Genomic DNA, 17,545 nt, shown 5'->3' with positions numbered 1-17,545 from the left:
AACTTTTTGGCCTTGGGACCTTAAACATTATTGAGGAGCCTAAAAAGGCTTTGTTTATGTGGGTGCTATCAATACTGATTATTTTGGAAAATTAAAACAGAACATCTTAAAACACAGCACCACATAAGCACACATTGCGTTAGCCACCAGAGAAATGATGTCATCACCCATCCTACAGTCCCTGGGAGACGCCACTGGACGTGCAGGAGAGTGAGAGCAAAAGAGATATTGTAAGTGATACCCTAGTATTACTATAAAACGTTACTTTTACGTTTTTATTGTGTAAAATACACACAACCAAAATTGTCATTTTAGCCATATTTGGGTGTGCAATTCAGTGCGTTAATTATATTCACAATATTGTGCAACCATCACCACTACCTAGTTCCGAAACTTTTTCACTGCCCCAAACCATGAAGCAATAACTGCCCATTCCCCATCCCCTCAGCCCCTGGTAACCTCTAATCTACTTTCTGTCTCAATACAAAGAAAGACTAATACTGTATGATATCACCTATATGTGGAATCTAAAAAATACAACAAGCTAGTGAATACAACAAGAAGAAGCAGACTCATGGATATAGAGAACAAACTAGTGGTTACCAGTTGCCAGGGGAGGGCAAAATAGGGGTGAGGAAGTGTGACAAACTATTGGGTGTAAGACAGGCTACAAGGATGTACATTGGGAATACAGCCAATATTTTGTAACAACTTTAAATGGAGTGCAACCTTTAAAAAATGTATAAAAAATAAGTAAAATAAAAAATAAAAATAGTTTCTGTCTCTAAAAATTTGTCTATTCTAGATATTTCATATAGTTGGAATCATACAGTATTTGTCCTTTTGGGCCTGGTTTATGTCACTTAGCATAATGTTTTCAAAGTGTAACCATTTATCAGAATTTCATTCCTTTTTATGGCTGAATAATATCCCATTGTACATATATACTACATTGAGTTTATCCATTTGTCTGTTGGTAAATACTTGGGTTGTTTCTACCTTTTGGCTATTGTGAAAAATGCTGCTATGAATTTGACATGCAGATATCTCTCTGAGTCCCTGTTTTCAATCCTTGGGGATCTCTGCTTAAGAGTGGAATTTTAGGGTCATGTGGTAGTTATATGTTTAACCTTTTGAAAAACCACCAAATTGTCTCCATAGAGGCTGCACCACTTACATTCCCACCAGCAATGCATTAGGATTCCAATTTTTACACATCCTCACCAGCACTTATTTTTTGTTTTTTGATAATAGCCATCATAGTGAGTGTGAAGTGGTACCTCATTGTGGTTTTGATTTGCATTTCCCTAATGACAATGATGTTGAGCATCTTTTTGTGTGGAAATCGTTTTGACCTTGCAGATTCCTGCTGTAGCCAGTGCCAGGTCTTACAGCATTCCTGCCCCTTCCCAAACTCCCATTGTGTTGCTGCAGTAAGTAATGTGATTGTCTTACTCCTTTCTGTTTAATGTAACACCCTGTACCACTACCTGCATGTGATACATGCACCCCCATATTCTTGATTAATTAACTGCTTACTCAGATTCATTCCTTCTTTTTCACAGAGAGAAATGCAGATTTGTTTAGGATGATGATGTGCCCAGTAAAAAATACTCACCTCCTCAGGGGTCTCTTGCAGCTGGGAGTGGCCATGTGACCCAGAGCTGGTGGCATAATTGAAGTCTAAGGGAGAGACCTCTAGAAAAGCTTTTGTTTATCTGATAAGAAGGGACAGTTTCAACTGGCATATGCCCTTTCCCTTCTTTCCTTTCCTTTTCTTCCCACTTGAAATGGAGACACTATTTCTTTATATGGGGTACCCATCCTGCAACCCTTGGGATAAAAGCACACAGTAAGGACAGTGGAGGAAGAAACTGGAAGGAGCCTGGGCCCTTGATGACTTCCTCAAATCTCTACCCTGGGCTGCTGACACTTTTGATTCAGCCTGTGAAGCCTGATTTGGCTAAGCCTCTGCAGTTGGCTTTTTGTTACCTATGACCCAAACAGATCCTAACTGACATGTTGTGGAAGCATAAAAGGCCCTGACAGCTGGGAATCTAGAACCAACTGCACCTAAGGAGAGAAAAGGAGGCAGGGAAGTAGAGAAACTGGGTGTGTTAGAATCAACTGCATGGCCAGACATCTCTGTAGGCAAAATGCAGGGCAGAGACTAGGCTGCCTTTCACCTCCTAATCATGCAACTGCCCCTACACCAGTGGGCACCTCCAAGACTTCCTTTAGAGGCTTGGGGCGTGCTGCTTGGATAGTCAGCCGTCCTTGGAGAATAGTTTAAAACAACGTGAATTTGAGGCTAGTTGACAAAGAAACGCAATCCCTGAATCATTAGCCTAAGCTTCTATCCATGAAGAACGTGGCTTCCCTAGCAGTGAGAAATGACCTTGGCTGTCCTTGAAGGGTAGGGGCAGAACATTGGGAATAAAAAAACTTTTTGGACATTTGTTCAAACAATGAGGTTCTTAAAATATCTAACTCCTTTAAATTTCTTGATTTATTGTGTAATAAAATAAATAGGAAATAAAAGGACTTTACCTTCATGAAAAATCTATTCTTATAAATACTTAGACTCATGTAGCAAAGTTTGGCTGTTTTGCTCATTAATTCTATGCTGTGGGTGAGTGTTGCCACATACTAGCTTTCTTTTCAGGTCATTTAAGATTATTGATTCCTCCTTCTCTAGTGTAGAACTCAGTTCTCTAAGGACTGGTTAGCAAAACATTTCCCACTCACATAGTGCCATTTAAAAATGATTATGCTCAGTGTTTTCAGCTTAAAGTTTCCCTTCTTGGCTTCCATATGCTAGCAGTTTGTATACCTCTCTTTTATGCTTTAATTTTTTAGGGCCCATTCCAAGATGTTTGGCCCTTTTGCTAACGTTCCCTCTGCCTTCTCTTGGTGGCAAAACAGCAACAGAGTCAAGGGCTATACCAGACAAGCTGCAGAGAGGTTTTTTCAATAGCCAAAAGTTTTAGGGGGAAATAAAATCACTGAAAGTAATCATGTATTGTCTTTTGGCTCAAAAGTAAAATGCTAAGTTATGCATTAGTTGTTGCATAAATTTGCATATTGATATACACAATCCTAACGACTTTAATAGCATCACAGTTTAGCAGAGACAGATGCACACAGACACACACAGGCTGACATTCAGAGACTCCCAACCAGAGTCAAACCAAGACTGAGAGGAGGGGATGGTTGCATGAGAACAAGGATGATTGGGAGGGCTTTAAAGGAAAAACAGACGGCCTGGGGAAACAGAAGGTATTCGCTGGTTCTCTCTCCCTGGCCAGCAGATCACTGTAAGTATCTAGCCCCAGACGTCCATTCTTGTGTCTTCTCCTTTGATCTTTAGACTTGGCCTTGAGTGGAATGTAGAGGGGGCAGGAGAGATGACTTATAAAGGCTTAGAGTGAATCAGAAGTCCGGGAGTGATCTGAGGCCCAAAGGAGCCTTAAAACTTGTTTTAATAAAAGGAGATGTGAGCTCCTGAAGGGTGTTTTTTGTTTTGTTTTTGTTCTTTCTCCTAAGGCCTTGAGTAGGGCATCCAAGGGCAAGATCAAACCTTATCTTAGCTGCCTGCCCACCTAGAACTCTTTGCCACTTTGCCAGCCATGATCAGGTCTTGAATTAAGATTCCACACTGCAATAGTTTGCAGACCAAAGCACCAATTTATTAATTTTCTATGGAAAATATTTATGCCATGAAGATCTAGGTGTTTACCATTGAGTAGTACTCTCTCCTAGGAACGAGGCACCTGAGAAAACTCATTAAACATTAGGACAAAGGGCAAAGAATTCCTTAAGGAGTATCTTCCATGTGCTTCAAGAGGCAATGTGGCACCACCTCCACAATAATTATGTACTTGCCAGATGGCCTCAGCTCAGTACTGGAAATATATTCTCAAATTTTTAGTCTTGGCCTCTCGAGATAGGTTATTCCAACTATCTTTTGGGTTTTTTGTGTGTGTGTTTACATTGGTCATTGCAAAATCTTCAACCTCTAATTGCAGTGCACATCTTTCATTCCATAAACATTTATTGAGTTCTTAATACAGGATCAGTGCTACCATAGAAGTTAGGTACTGCGGCGGAGACAAAGATCAGTAAGACACAGGGCCAGGTCCTGAAAAAGCTCACAATGACAAAAGGAGGTTTACACAAATACCCATGGCTGTACCACAGTGGAGGCAGGGAGGGATTACTTTAGAGAAATATTCAGAAAGTGCTACAATGATTCAAAGATGAGATATTGAATCTGTTTGCTGAGGTGGAGGGAGGCTGGTTCATAGGTGAGGTGGCATTTAAGCTCAAGGATAAAGAATGGTATGATTTTAACAAGCGGAAATGCTCAGATGGGGTGGTAGGGAGGGAGTAGGGGAGAGAGAAGAGGAGGGACACCTAGAGGCAGCCCATGCAGAGGACAGGAGACGGTTTGGGGGCACACGCAGCATTTTGCTCAGATACATGCCTCATGCTTAGGGCTGAAGTATAGAGAGTAGTGGGAGACAGAGCAGGGAAGCCTTTTAGGGCCAAAGGGTACACAGCCTTGGTGCCAGGAGCTTCATTCTATGGGCACTGGGCACTCCCAGGTTTTTGCAGGACAGGGGGCTGCAATCTGTGGTTCTAAAGATTACTTTGGTCTCAGTGTACACAGTGGACCTGAGAGAAAGCAGTGGATGAGGAGGCCAATGTGGAGATTGTGACAGGATTTCAGATCAGAAATAATGAGGAACAAGGAAAGCAGCAGTGGGAATTGCAAAGGTGGAGATGATGGAGGAGATCTGTGGATACAGAATCTGTACATCTTGGTAACGAGCTGGATGCAGTAGGTAGAAGAAGGATTAGTCCAAGATGACTAACAGAGGCTAACATTTGTTTATGGCTGTGCTAGGCACTTTGCACATATTAACTCATTTGATCCTCCTAACGACTCCACTAAGTAGGTACTATTAGTATCCCCATTTTACAGAGGAGAAAACTGAGGTGCAGGCATTCTGTAACTTCTCCAGGGCTGCATAGCTGGTGGAGGAGTCAGAACTCCAACCGTCATGTCACTAGAGCCCTGTCATCCTGCTTTCCATGCTCTGCTCATCCCTACCCATGCCTTTCACCATGTAGTTCCCCGGCTGGATGGTTTCTCCTCTCTCCTCTGCCCATTCAGTAAACACATGCTGATTGAATTCCCCTCTTGTCCTGATTCACAGAAGCAAAGGGAAAGTAACCACAGTCCCGGAAACAAATTTGTTTTTCTCGCTGAATCAAAGGTAGTGCTTTAAAAAAGCAGCATGAAACTGTGCCGTTGTATTCATACTCAATTTTTTTAAAAAAATTCCATAATGGCAGTTGGTATTATGATTAGGGTTTTCATTTTATTTATTACTTTGTTGTGGTAAAACAGAACAAAACAAATCGTGCCTGAATTATCTTCCATGTGTCAGTAGAAAGGCGTTTTTTGTGTCAGTATACTTCCTGCTCTGAGGATATTTTGATAATCAATCTGATCTTAACTCAGTGGCACTGGTCTCTTGGACTTTGAGCTAAGTTCAAGCTGTTCCCGAATAAAGATCAACTTCCTTTCTCTAGAATGGCCCACAGGCTCTCACTAGCTCTAGTCAGTTCTCAGGATTAGACTTTTGATTCATCCTTTCTTTTCTGTTTTCTTTTTCATACTGAAAGTACAGCACTGAAAATTCTTAATTAGAATTCAGGTACTGTGCGGATAATCATCATGGTGCTTTTTTAAACACGTGGCATGCCAGCAGCTTTCAGAGCGACAAAATGCAGGTTTGTTGTGTCATTACGTTTCTGTCCTCTGCAAGTAAGGAACTAATTTTGCCCAAAAAACAAAACACTGGCTTTTTTTTTTTTTTTTAATTAAAGAGACTTTATGGCTTGTGGGCAACTTGTTTCATTACCCTAATAATTGGAATAGTCCCTGTAGTAACAATTAACTGCTTCCATATACTATGAACAAGAGCAGCATTTGCAGAATCAGCTAAAAGAAATCACACAACTGTGTGTGTGTGTGTGTGTGTGTGTATATGTGTATGCTTGTGTATGTGTATAAATCTGATCCCCAAATGCTTGAACAGTGGTAATTGTCCCCTGCTACTGTGTGGTGGGTGATGGGGAGGCCTTTGTGCTGTGGAACAACAGCCTTCACGATTTTACACAGTAACAATGTGGAAAGGACCTCAGCTCTTTAAAGATAGTCTCCGTTTTCTTTTACCCCGTATCACTGCAAACCAGAGTTCCTGTCATTTACCACTTCAAACTCCTTTGAATAAGAAACGAATCTTAAAGCTCCAACTCTTTAACAAATGTTGGATGTTTTCTTTCATCCCAAACATCTTGCTCTTTTTTTTCATCCAGAGAGTAGGGTCAGTGTTGTGTAGCCTCTTACTTTTTCACTTTTTTTTTTTTTTTTTTTTAAGCTAGAAATAAAATGCTGATAAATACCATTTGAGAGTGAGACCCCAAGGGCAGGGAATTTGTTACTGAGTGCCATTAGGAAGCCATCTCCATGGGTTTTTAATGGATTCATCCTGCCTTTTAGGCCCTGATACAATTTTCTTCTAGAGCCAGTGGTTCTGTAACTCATGTAGCATCAGAATCACCTGGGCATTTTTGAAAAAATTCTTAATGGCCAAAGATTCTGATTTAATTGGTCTGAGGGGTGGTGGTGGGGAAGGGGAACAGTGCATCTAGATTGCTTAAAACATGATTCTGATGATTGGAATCAGAGGAGGATTGAAACCCGCTATTCCAGACCCTAGATTATTGGTTTTAAAAATTACATTAGGTCACTGGAAAACTAAAAAAATACTTATCCTGAGGCCCCACTTGAGACCAAGCATATCTGAATATCTGGGATGGGGCCAACACTGGGTATTTATTGGAAGTTCTGCAGGCGATTATAATGTATAGGCAAAGTTGAAAACCATTAGTTTAGCCTATGGGTTTATGTCAGTCTGCATAATGTGAATTTTACTGAAGCATCAGTAAGAAAGTACCATGAAGTGTTCTATTGCATGCCACACAGCATAACTTCTTAAATGTTCCTTTTCTTTTAACACCTTTGCTTTTCTCCAAAGTTCCTTTTGCTGAAGATTAGTCCCTCTTCTTTCTCTCTCCCAGAAATCCTTTTCCTCCAGGAGCTTCTCCAGTCACTTTCCCCATAGATGGGTCTTCTTTTTTCTCTATATTCCTTCTCAGATCAAACTCAGCAAAACATCTTTTATTCCTGACTCACATATTAGGAGCCTCAGATTATCCTTCCAAAATGAGGGATAAATTATTTATGGATTACATTTCAGAAAGCTACAAGGCTAGGAGGAAAATGGAACACCCTATACCAAGAGAGAGAGAACTTGCAGATAGAGCTAAAAATACCCAGCGATGGACGAGGATCCTTCATCCATGAAAATCCATCCATGACAAAGCACACAAGGGTGGATTGCCTGTCTAAAAGGTGCCTCTTTCCTTTCTGTTTCCACTGTCATCCCTGGATCAGGCTTTCTTAATGCTTCCCTGGACAACTCTTAACATCTTTCTAGCTGCATTCCCATTCCCACACATCTTTGGGCCCTATTCCTATCATTGTGTTAGGTAAATACAAATCCATTGGGTTTTCCTCGTGCAATTAAACTTCAGTAGTAATTCTTTAACTTTTTGTGATCATAGATCTCTTTGAGGGTTTGATGAAAACTACAGGCCCTCTCCTTGAACACAGCTTCATATAATTTTGCATAGAGTTCCAGAGACTTCTTAGAACCTCCTGCATCCTGAAGCCCATTGACAGACCCGTGGTCCATGGACTCCACACTAAGGATCTCTTCAATAAAGCCTGGTTAGGTCAACTGATTTGTAATGAGCTTTGACTGAGTTTAAATACTTGGATTAAAAAAAAAATTCACAGAAAAGGAAAGGTCGGGGGTTATCACCATCACATTGTGAGACACTGACTGGCTGTACTTTAGCTTTAAGTTGTAAGTGTCCACCAGTTTTCCAAAGTCAAGGTAATTGAAATAGCTGAGTTATTTGAGTTATTTATATCTGGGTTGATGGACTTTTCTACTTCCTTTGTGAAGAATAATGATAGTGATATAAACTTTGACACTGCATTTCACTTGCCAGTTTTCAAAGCATATATATATATTTATTTATTTAATTTATACAAGAAAGGTGAGCATGGAAGAAATTAAACGGCATACTTGAGGTAACACAGTAAAGAGGTAGTTGAGCAGGGGCTAGAACTCTGGAATCCTAACCAGAACTCTCAGTGAAATATGGGTTCTAGTTTCAATTTTTTAAATATTTTAGGATTAATGAGGAAAAAAGTTCTCCCTTTTCTCCCCAGCCACCCCCCTCCCATTTTATTCCCCCGACACTGGCCTTCCATGCATTGACAAGGTTGCTTACTGGACAGAGGAGGAAGACCTGGCCCCTGGGACCAGTACAAAGCTAACTAGTAATCAGGAGGATTGAACCCCAGGCCGGCCTCATTAACATCTGGTTGCAACTGACTTAACCGCCCTCCCAAGAGGAAAGGTATAAAAAAACATTATTGTGGTCAGACTGTGGTTAATATTAAAGCAATTTCAGAAGAGCCCGTTAATGATATGACACAGGGAGAAAAAAAATTGTTGGTTTAAGAGCTGGCAGCAGAATTTTTTTTCTTGCAGGAGAAACATCTCTGTATTTAAAAATCCACTGATGGTCCATTTGAGTTGGGGAGGTTGCTCTTCAGATGTGCTTGGGATGGGCTTAGGTGAGATAAAGGAGCAGCTCCACTTCTTTGCAGGACGGATGCCCAAGAAGCGGGAGTCTCAGGGGATGAACGTGGAGGAGAGGGAAGAAAGCTCAAATGGTGGGAAGTGTGGCCTGGATAGAAGAGAAGAAGGTAGGGGGTGGGGGATTGACGGAAGGATTTTTGAAAATAAGGCTGCACAGTGTTCAGCTTTAAGCAACCAGTTGCATAGTAACCCTGCTCACTGCTCTTACTCACTATCCCTCAGTTAGTTCTGAAGCTTCAAGAAAAATTGACTACCAAATTGCCTTTTATAAATAGTGTTTTGGGGAAGTCACGTGGGCATGGAACTTTTCATGTATTTATTCCTCTGTTTTCTTCTCTCTCTGTTGAAGCAGGTAGCAGCCATTGCAATGACTTGACTCAGAGACCTGGGGAGAACAGAACATTATAAAGTCAGTGGCTCTTTCTATCTTTGGGTGAACTTAAGCCATTAGAAATGAGCAGAGGGCAGCAATGAGAGGAAGTAGGTGGGCTCAGAGTTATAGAGGACCTGGCACACTTGTGGCCGTGTCTCAGGAGGTGAGAGGACCACAGTGAGCATGTAGGAGAAGACACTTTTGTAGATTTGGGGTGGGTGGATAAAAGCATGATGAATTTAAGGTGACAGGATTTGTCCAAATTAATCAGGCAGTTGATATTTCAGGCCTTGAGCCCAGGAGAAAGATCTGGACTAGAGACCATGAAAATCATGTCTGTAGTATTCAGTGTTTCTCAAACTGTGATTCAAAGGCCATCTGTGTAAAACTGTACCCTCCCCTCCCCCTAGTCCTCTGGAATTAGGACCCCAAATTGTTTTAATCCTGCTTCTCAGATGATTAGAAGGTTGTCTCACAGTGAACACAGTGGGTTCTATGTGCACACCCTTCATTTCTTTTTCTAATTCCTGAATGTATAATAACCTGGCAATTGAAGGAATTGCACATTTGTTCTCTGACTCTTGGAAAGAGGGCTACTATGGGAGGAAGGGCTACATGGGAGCCCCCCTCCAAAGCAGCACTGCCACATCCTTCAAGGAACTGCAGAATTAGTAACCATATCAAGGACCTGGAAAATATGTCCTGGAATCAACTGCAATCATAGCCCTATTTAATGTCATCTCTTTGGCCGGTGCAGAAGTGCTGGAGGTCTAGGAGAGTGGTTAGATTTTATGTAACATAACTAGGTAGTAACTCCAACTGCAGATGCTGTTACAGATGTGATCTGCTTTTATGGAGCAAATCAGCGCAATCCCAGGCATCTGATATGCAGATGTCAATCCAGCAAACACTTTTCTCCTAACCAATAAGCAGATACCACTCAATGCGGTTTGCTTTTAAGCAGCAGCGATACATCCCTTCCGACGTCTACCTTAGCCTAGTCTGTAGAGACCCTGATCAGTTCATCATCTCGGAAGACAAGGCCCTGTTCCACTATATTGATCAGACCGTGCTAATTGAGCAGAAAGCATCAAGTGCCCCGGATATCTTGGTAAAAGCTAGCACTTACGTGCTAGAGGGTGGGTTATAAATCTCATGAGAATTCAGGAATTAGGAGATAAAGTTATCTCTTTCACCTAAGGAATGACACAAAAAATTTTTGCTTTTCATATTCATCACGTGCCATTGGTGCCTCTCCTATCCCCTTGGCCTACTGTGGAGGTTGCCTGCAGTAGCCAGAAGTGCTGGGAATTAATGCCCCAGGAGTTCTGGGGAAATAACTTGGCCTCCTCACTCCTCAGTGGGGTAATTCTGAGCTGTGTTGCGCAGTCCCTCCACCGGTTTCCAGTGGGATTTGGGTTTTGTGTCAAACCTTGAACAATCTTCATTTTGAATATATTCAAAACATACTCTCATGTTTTGCTCACATGCTATTAGTGTTTCATTTCACTTTTACATCTTTGATAGAAGTAAACTTTTTTTTAGTGTAGGATATTTTAGAAATATAATAAAAATTCCAGAGGACTATCCAGTTATCACAGTACCATTTATTAAGTAATCCATCATTTCTTCACTGATCTGAAATGCCACCTTTATCATGTTCTAAACTCCTACATAGATTCTGGACTAGTTCTGTCCTTTCTAGTCTGTCTGTTGATTTGTCTGTCAATTGATGTGGCAGGGCCTTTTAAAATTATTGTAACTTTCTAATGTGCTACAATATCTGGAAAGATCTGACTTCTCAATGCTCAGACTTCTCAGAATATTCTTGGGTATTATTATTTATTAGTTTCCCGTATTTTTTTTTAGAGTCATTTCGACTGGTTCCCTCTCAAAAATCTAGTTGGTATTCTCTTTGGGTGTCAATTATCTCAGTAAGATTCTTCTTTTTCCTTCCTTCTTTTTCTTTTCTTTTGTCTTTTATATGGGTGTAACTTACATTTAGCTATATTTAGCATTTCATTTGGGCTTCTGAGGGGATATAAGACAAATGGGGGACAGAGTCGTCCCTTCAATAACACAAACCCAAAGAATAAGAATGAGGTTCGGTGACGTGTGGGATATAGAGAGGTATTGAGAGGGAACTAGGGAATTCAATGTGTTGGAGTCAAGTCGGTTTTGTGTGTGATATTTTGAGCATGTTCCTAAGACTTTCCTATAGGAAAAACAGAATGATAGAATAAATAACCTATTTGTTCCACTTCTAAGGTGGCTTCACAGATTATGTTGGGGCTGTGAAATGAGAATGTGACACATGAGTGCTCTATTTTGACCCTATTTTTTGGCCTTTCACTTTGGCCAACAGTTTCATGGGCCCTTACCTCGTGATGCAGGCAGGGATGTCAGAGACTCACTGTCGTGTCTGTATCTTATGTCTTGAAAGGATTTGACAGGTGGAAGCAGTACAGTAACATTTTCTCTAACCCTGCTATGTCTACATCCACTTGGAACTCTCTAGAAGTTCTCAATTTTGTTTTTTCACCCAAGTCAAAGAAAAGTCCATTCAGTTGTTAAATTTTACCCAGCTTACTGGGCTGAATGGAGCTGACTCTGAACACAGGTCCTCAGTTTCACTGGTGCTGAGAGTGAAGATCAAGTCCTGACTCTCTCCTCCCACAGCTGCTTATTAAGAGCTGGTGCTGGTTTCTGGTCTGACCTTTAACTGTAAAGCCTGAATTACAACTCCCTAATGAATGTATTCTCAGAGCTCTCTGCCAGCTGTTATTTCTGAACATGTTCATAAGCAAAAGCAAAATCATCATGCCAGGAGTAATGCCAACTGACCCAGTGGTGGTTTGAAGGAAGAGGGGAGGGGGAATCCCAGCAGTCTGCATTGCTTCTTGCTTCCTGACACATGCATGTTAATCTTTCTCATTCATCTCCATTAGTGCCTATAAAGCTCAACTTCACATTCTAGAAAAAATAAAGAAGGTCTGTGTTTCTGGGGGAGAACAGGCGGTTTCAGGCTGGAATAATTTAAGGATTGACCAAAGGGTCTGCATTCCTGACCAGAGCCTGGATTTCATAGACTGAAGAAGTGTTTGTTCTGAAAGGAGCCTTAAAATAATCTCTTCTGGATATTTTCCAATAATTTTTTGCTCAGAAATCAGACAAAAGTCTTAGGTGAATGAATGAATGAATAAGTAAGTAAGTAAAACAGAGAAACAGAATTGCTCTGGTTGAAAAGCAGGGTGGTCGGTGGTAGATCTTTGGGAGGAGAAGAGCCCTTGAGTCAGTGGGGAGCAGAGTTAGGAAATGACAGATGGTACCCAAATTTCTTTTTCAAAGATACGGAAATGTGAAATGACTGGTCTGCAAAGAGATACATGTTTCCCCAACTACCCAAAAGTAGAGTGTTCCTGTGAAACCTTTCGCAAGCCGAAATGGTGTAAAGCAAAGAAGCAATTACCTTAGGACGCATCTTGCTAACGGATGCAGAGAGTAAACGGAGATAAGGCACAGATGCTCACAGACACAAGTCGAAGCTATCCTGGCTGGATGCGGAGATGTTGAGCTCTGAGGAAGGCGCTTGGTGCTGTTCCTGCTGGGGAGGGTTGAGGGGAGGTGCACACTGCCTCTGTAACAACTTCCGTTCAAAACCGAGGCTAAAACTATTTTCGTTCTTCACCTGTTTTCCTAAAAGCGAAAATCCTCTTTGGATTTCTTTCCCTTAGCCAGAGCAGATGATAAGTAGGTCTTTTGTAAAACCGAAGTGGCATAAAGCAAACTTTTGAAAAGCTAATACCTGTAGCAATGAGGTCATAATAGAACAGAAACTAGAACTTGAATGTCCTGACTTTCAGTGCAGTGCACTTTCCGGAATTTTAAATAATCAGTGGGAAATTTGGGCAAATGTGCATTATCAACAGGAACATTTGAAAGGAGATATGAATTCTAAAACATAACAGTACTATAATGGAATCTGTGTCATCTGGCACACTATTTTATAAGAAAATTCTAGAACTTTTTAATAGTATGTTAATAATGAAAGTAAATTTTTTTTTGCCAAGAAAGCAAATAATTTTATTAATGTGACTACACAATTATTCTCAGTTATTAAGTTCAGTTGATGAGCACCACAGTTACTTTGTAATATACAGGACAACCTGGGAAAGGAGATTTTTTTTTGTGGGGGAAGGGGGAAGTGGCCATAAATGACTAAAACTTGAAGGATACAGAAAGATATGGTCATTTTTTAAAAATCAGAAAAATAAATACAACATTTCAGAGTGCGTTCCAGATATAAGGATTTTGTTGGTTAACTGAAGTCTTTGGAACACATATGTGGAGTTAGTAGCAATTGTCAGTCTGTTTGTTCTTTAGGATGAATAATAACATGAGTTTAGATTCCCATGCTTTTCTTTTTTCTTTTTTTTTCAAGTAATTTTTAAAATGTGACTTAGAAGTTAATAAAGTAAAAAAATAAAAATATTCCCTTGTCCCAATCCCAAGCTCTTCCCTGGAGGTCACTGCTAACGGTTGGATCATCCCCAGCATTTTTCTATGAACACACACCCACACTTACATCCACGTACGTGATTCTGCTGTTTGTTGTTATTTGCAAATATGGGAATAGTGTATATATTGCCCTGGAACTTTAAAACAATAAAGCAGGTCGCATCCTTCCATGCACATACACTCTCAGTTTTCAGCTGCTTTGCCTGTGTAGTGTGGGTGTACCTTAATGTATTTATCCATTCCTCTGCTGGCCAGTGTTGATTGTTTCCAACACTTCATCATTTGAATGCTGCAATTAAGATTTTTGAACATACATGTTTGTCCACTCTTGTACATATTTATGCCAGATAGATCCCTGGAAGACTTGCTGAGTCCAAAAGACCCTTATCTTTTTGATAAACATTGGCGAATCACTCGACAGGGAAGCGAGGCTAGTTGACTCTCCCACTTGACACTGGCACTGATCTTTGCCAGCAGTAACACTAAATATTAATCTTAGTAACCTTGCCAATCTGATAAGCAGAAAGTTTGCACATCTTTGATTCTGAGATTAGGCTTCTTCTCGTGTGCTTATTCATCGTTTGTATTTTTCTCTGAGGGGTTTTTATTCTTTTCCCTGTGTAAATTAGGTTGTTTGCCCTTTGCTTATTGAGTGCAAGGAGTTTCTCATGAAGCCTGGATGCTAACCCTTTGTTTACATGTGTTGCAAGATTTTTCTCCAGGTCTGCTGTTTGTCACATCATTGTGTTTAGGGAGTCTTTTGTCATATAGAGGTTTTAAATTATGAAGTCAAGTGTGCCAATCTTCCTTTATACGGAAGCTCACATTTCTAATAGTCTTTCAATATAAATTATTAGTCCCCTTGTCACTCCTAGACTAACTGCAGCAGTGATCCACTTCTCACTGGAAATAAATCACACTAAATTTAAAATGCAAATTCAAACTTGCTGCTGATGCCTTTGACTAACAAAATCAATCTTTATGGAGGAAAATAAAATTCTCCTCTTAAGTTATATACAGATCAGAGAAGTCTCTAGAAGGCCTAGATAAGTGAGTATTCCAAATTGGAAAATGTGACATGGTTGGAAATCTCATGTTAAAAAGCCCAAGCAAGGGGTAAAGAGGGTGGGAAGGGATAAATCAGGAGTTCGAAATTTGCACCTCTTGGGGAGTGATGGAAATGTTAGCTATCCTGATTGTGGCGGTGGTTTCATAGGTGTTTACATCTATCAAAACTCATCAAATTATACATCTGAAATATGTGTAGTTTACTGTACAGAAATTATGCCAAATAAGGTTGTTAAAAATAAAAAGCCCAAGCAAACAATTATACAAATTTCAGCTTCTTACCAGTATGTTCATGTCTCTCAATACCTATTGTCTTTGTCAGCTCAAGTCTTGCTCCTAGGAGTCAAGATACTACAAGTGATTGTTAACATATAAATGATTGTTAAGATTTCATAAGAATTAACACCTTTGGATGAGCCCATCAATCGTTTTGAGGAAGTAGAACTCAAGAAGATTAAGTTTTGTTATGTGAGATAAAATGGGGACAGGTTTATTTTTGCTACTCTGGAAAAACAGATCTTCATAGGAAATCAGACTGCGTGGCCCATGAAAGCCAGCTGTGAGTCTAAAGATACAGGGTGCATAACAGATTCAGGAGCATGGGTAGTAGATAGTAGGGGAAAGAGAAGAAAAAAGAAAAAGACTAAGAGAAAAAGTCTTTGCACTTATATATGGTGCTATATGGTATTATATGGTATTGTCTTATTTCTCTGCTATGTTGTGAGGATCAGTATTCCATCCCCAGTGATTGACAGTAAGTATTTTGAGACTATTTGCAGCTTATTTTCACATAAATTTTGTTTATGTACACCCTGTATTACCATTCAGTAACGGTGGTAAACTGGGTTCTTTGTGGCTGGAACAATGATACTCCCTGGGGTGATCAAAATTAACAACAAACTTTGGGTTTGGGCGTTACTGTGCTCTGGTACTGTAGAACTGTTTGGTCTAAAATTAGAATTGTAAGGAAGATTTGCTGTTTGTGCTTGGACCCCAGTGCTCTTTTTAAAGCCTAATTCAGAAGTTTTGAAAAGCCAGTGAGGGCTTTCTGTCCCAGTGGAGCTTATGAGTTATGACAGGAATCATCGGGAACTCTCAGAGGGAACTCTCCCTCTCCATCTCGTTGCCTCAAGACAGATGGAAAAGAAGACTGTTATCGGGCCTAAAAATGTTGTCTAAAGTCAGGGGTAATAAATTGGCAAACAAATAAGCATTCCTTTGCAGCATATTCTAGAAGGATGCAGGAATACATACATAAAGATACAAATATATATGATCAGCAAGTCTAGGCATTTAGGGTCCTTACGTGAAAAGGATCTAGAAAGCTGAAAAGGGATGCAGGAGGACATAACAGCTCAGCACGGAGCTGGAATTCATGTGGCAACTCCGGTGAGGTCATAACATTTTAGAGCATTTACTCGGGAGCCAGACCCCCAGGCGAGAACTGTGACTCTACTACTTGCCGCCTATGACTGTGGGCACATAGTTTAACCTCGGAGGCTCTCAATTTCCTGCCTTGTAACAAAGAGGTAGAGTAACATCTGTCCACAGTGATGCTCTGCGGACTAAGTGGGAGGAACTGGATTCCACACTGAGCACAGTGCTGGCTCGTTCACAGTCATTATTCCCTGCTTTCTTTGAAAACCTCAAGCCTTGCAAGGTGTGGGCTTGCATTTGGGTGCCCTGTCCCTGGTTTTCTGAAAAGACTGGGTCTGATTATAGAATGTGTGCTTTAGAGCCAAAGATGTCTTGGCCGTCAAACAATCCTTTTTCCCCACTAGAGCTCCCAATGAAGGAACGTTCTTGGGTCCCTGACCTGCAGCTCTGTAGGAGACACACCAAAAGTCCTGTATTGAACAGGACACAGGAGGGAGAGAGGAGTCAGTGATTCATGCTCAGATGGCTTTAGATTTGTGCCTCCTCACTGCATAGGGCACTGCTGTAGTACAACTGAGCCTCATACCATTAGCGCTAAGTATAAAAAAAGAGTCCCTGATCTGTGGTCATTCAGGTATGTCATCATGGCTTAAATAGCCCAGAGAGCAAGACAAAGGGGCAACCACCACAACTCAAAATTCAATGCCTTTTATCCAACAGTAGCTTGGTTTATACAACTTCCAGAAAAATCAAAATTATGAAACAATTTAGATTGCAGAGAAACATACAGGTTTTCTTGTATTACAAAAATATTCATCACAAAATTCTTTTGAGTAGGAAGTTACTTGAGCACATCAAAACAGTATTGACTTACCCCGGTTTATTATTCATAGCTTTCTTTAGTATCCCTGGGTTTATGTGAAATTTTCCTGCACTTTTATTACTATAAAATAACTCAAATTTCAGATCTTCTAACCTAGAATAAAATATGGCAAGGTTTATATATAGTATATGTTTACAGTGGTTTATACCCTCCTTTTCATGCCTGTGGACCAATTTCCAAATAAATAATGTGACATAAAGGCAAGGCTCTGGCTGCCTCTGTAACCCAGCCCATTTGTGCTCTCTGCATGACTGACAGGTTCATTGCCAAGTATCTCCAGCCCCGCGCAGACATGTCAAGAGAGACGGCTGTGATCACCTAATTAGAGCAGAATCAAGGAGGGAAGCCCATGCTGGTTATCCAGGATCCCTGTGATCAGCTATTATCAAAGTCCCAAGGCTTTCTCTTCTGATAAAAATGTCAACCTCAGGAGGAAATGTCTGCTACAGCTTCTTAAAACAGAGGACAGAGGGATTTAGAGAAAGATTTTTAAAAAAAACTTAAATCAGCATT

This window comes from Camelus ferus, chromosome 20 (assembly GCF_009834535.1).
Source record: "Camelus ferus isolate YT-003-E chromosome 20, BCGSAC_Cfer_1.0, whole genome shotgun sequence".
Lineage (NCBI taxonomy): Eukaryota > Metazoa > Chordata > Mammalia > Artiodactyla > Camelidae > Camelus > Camelus ferus.
The sequence above is the reverse complement of the archived record's forward strand: the minus strand, read 5'-3'. Positions refer to the sequence as shown.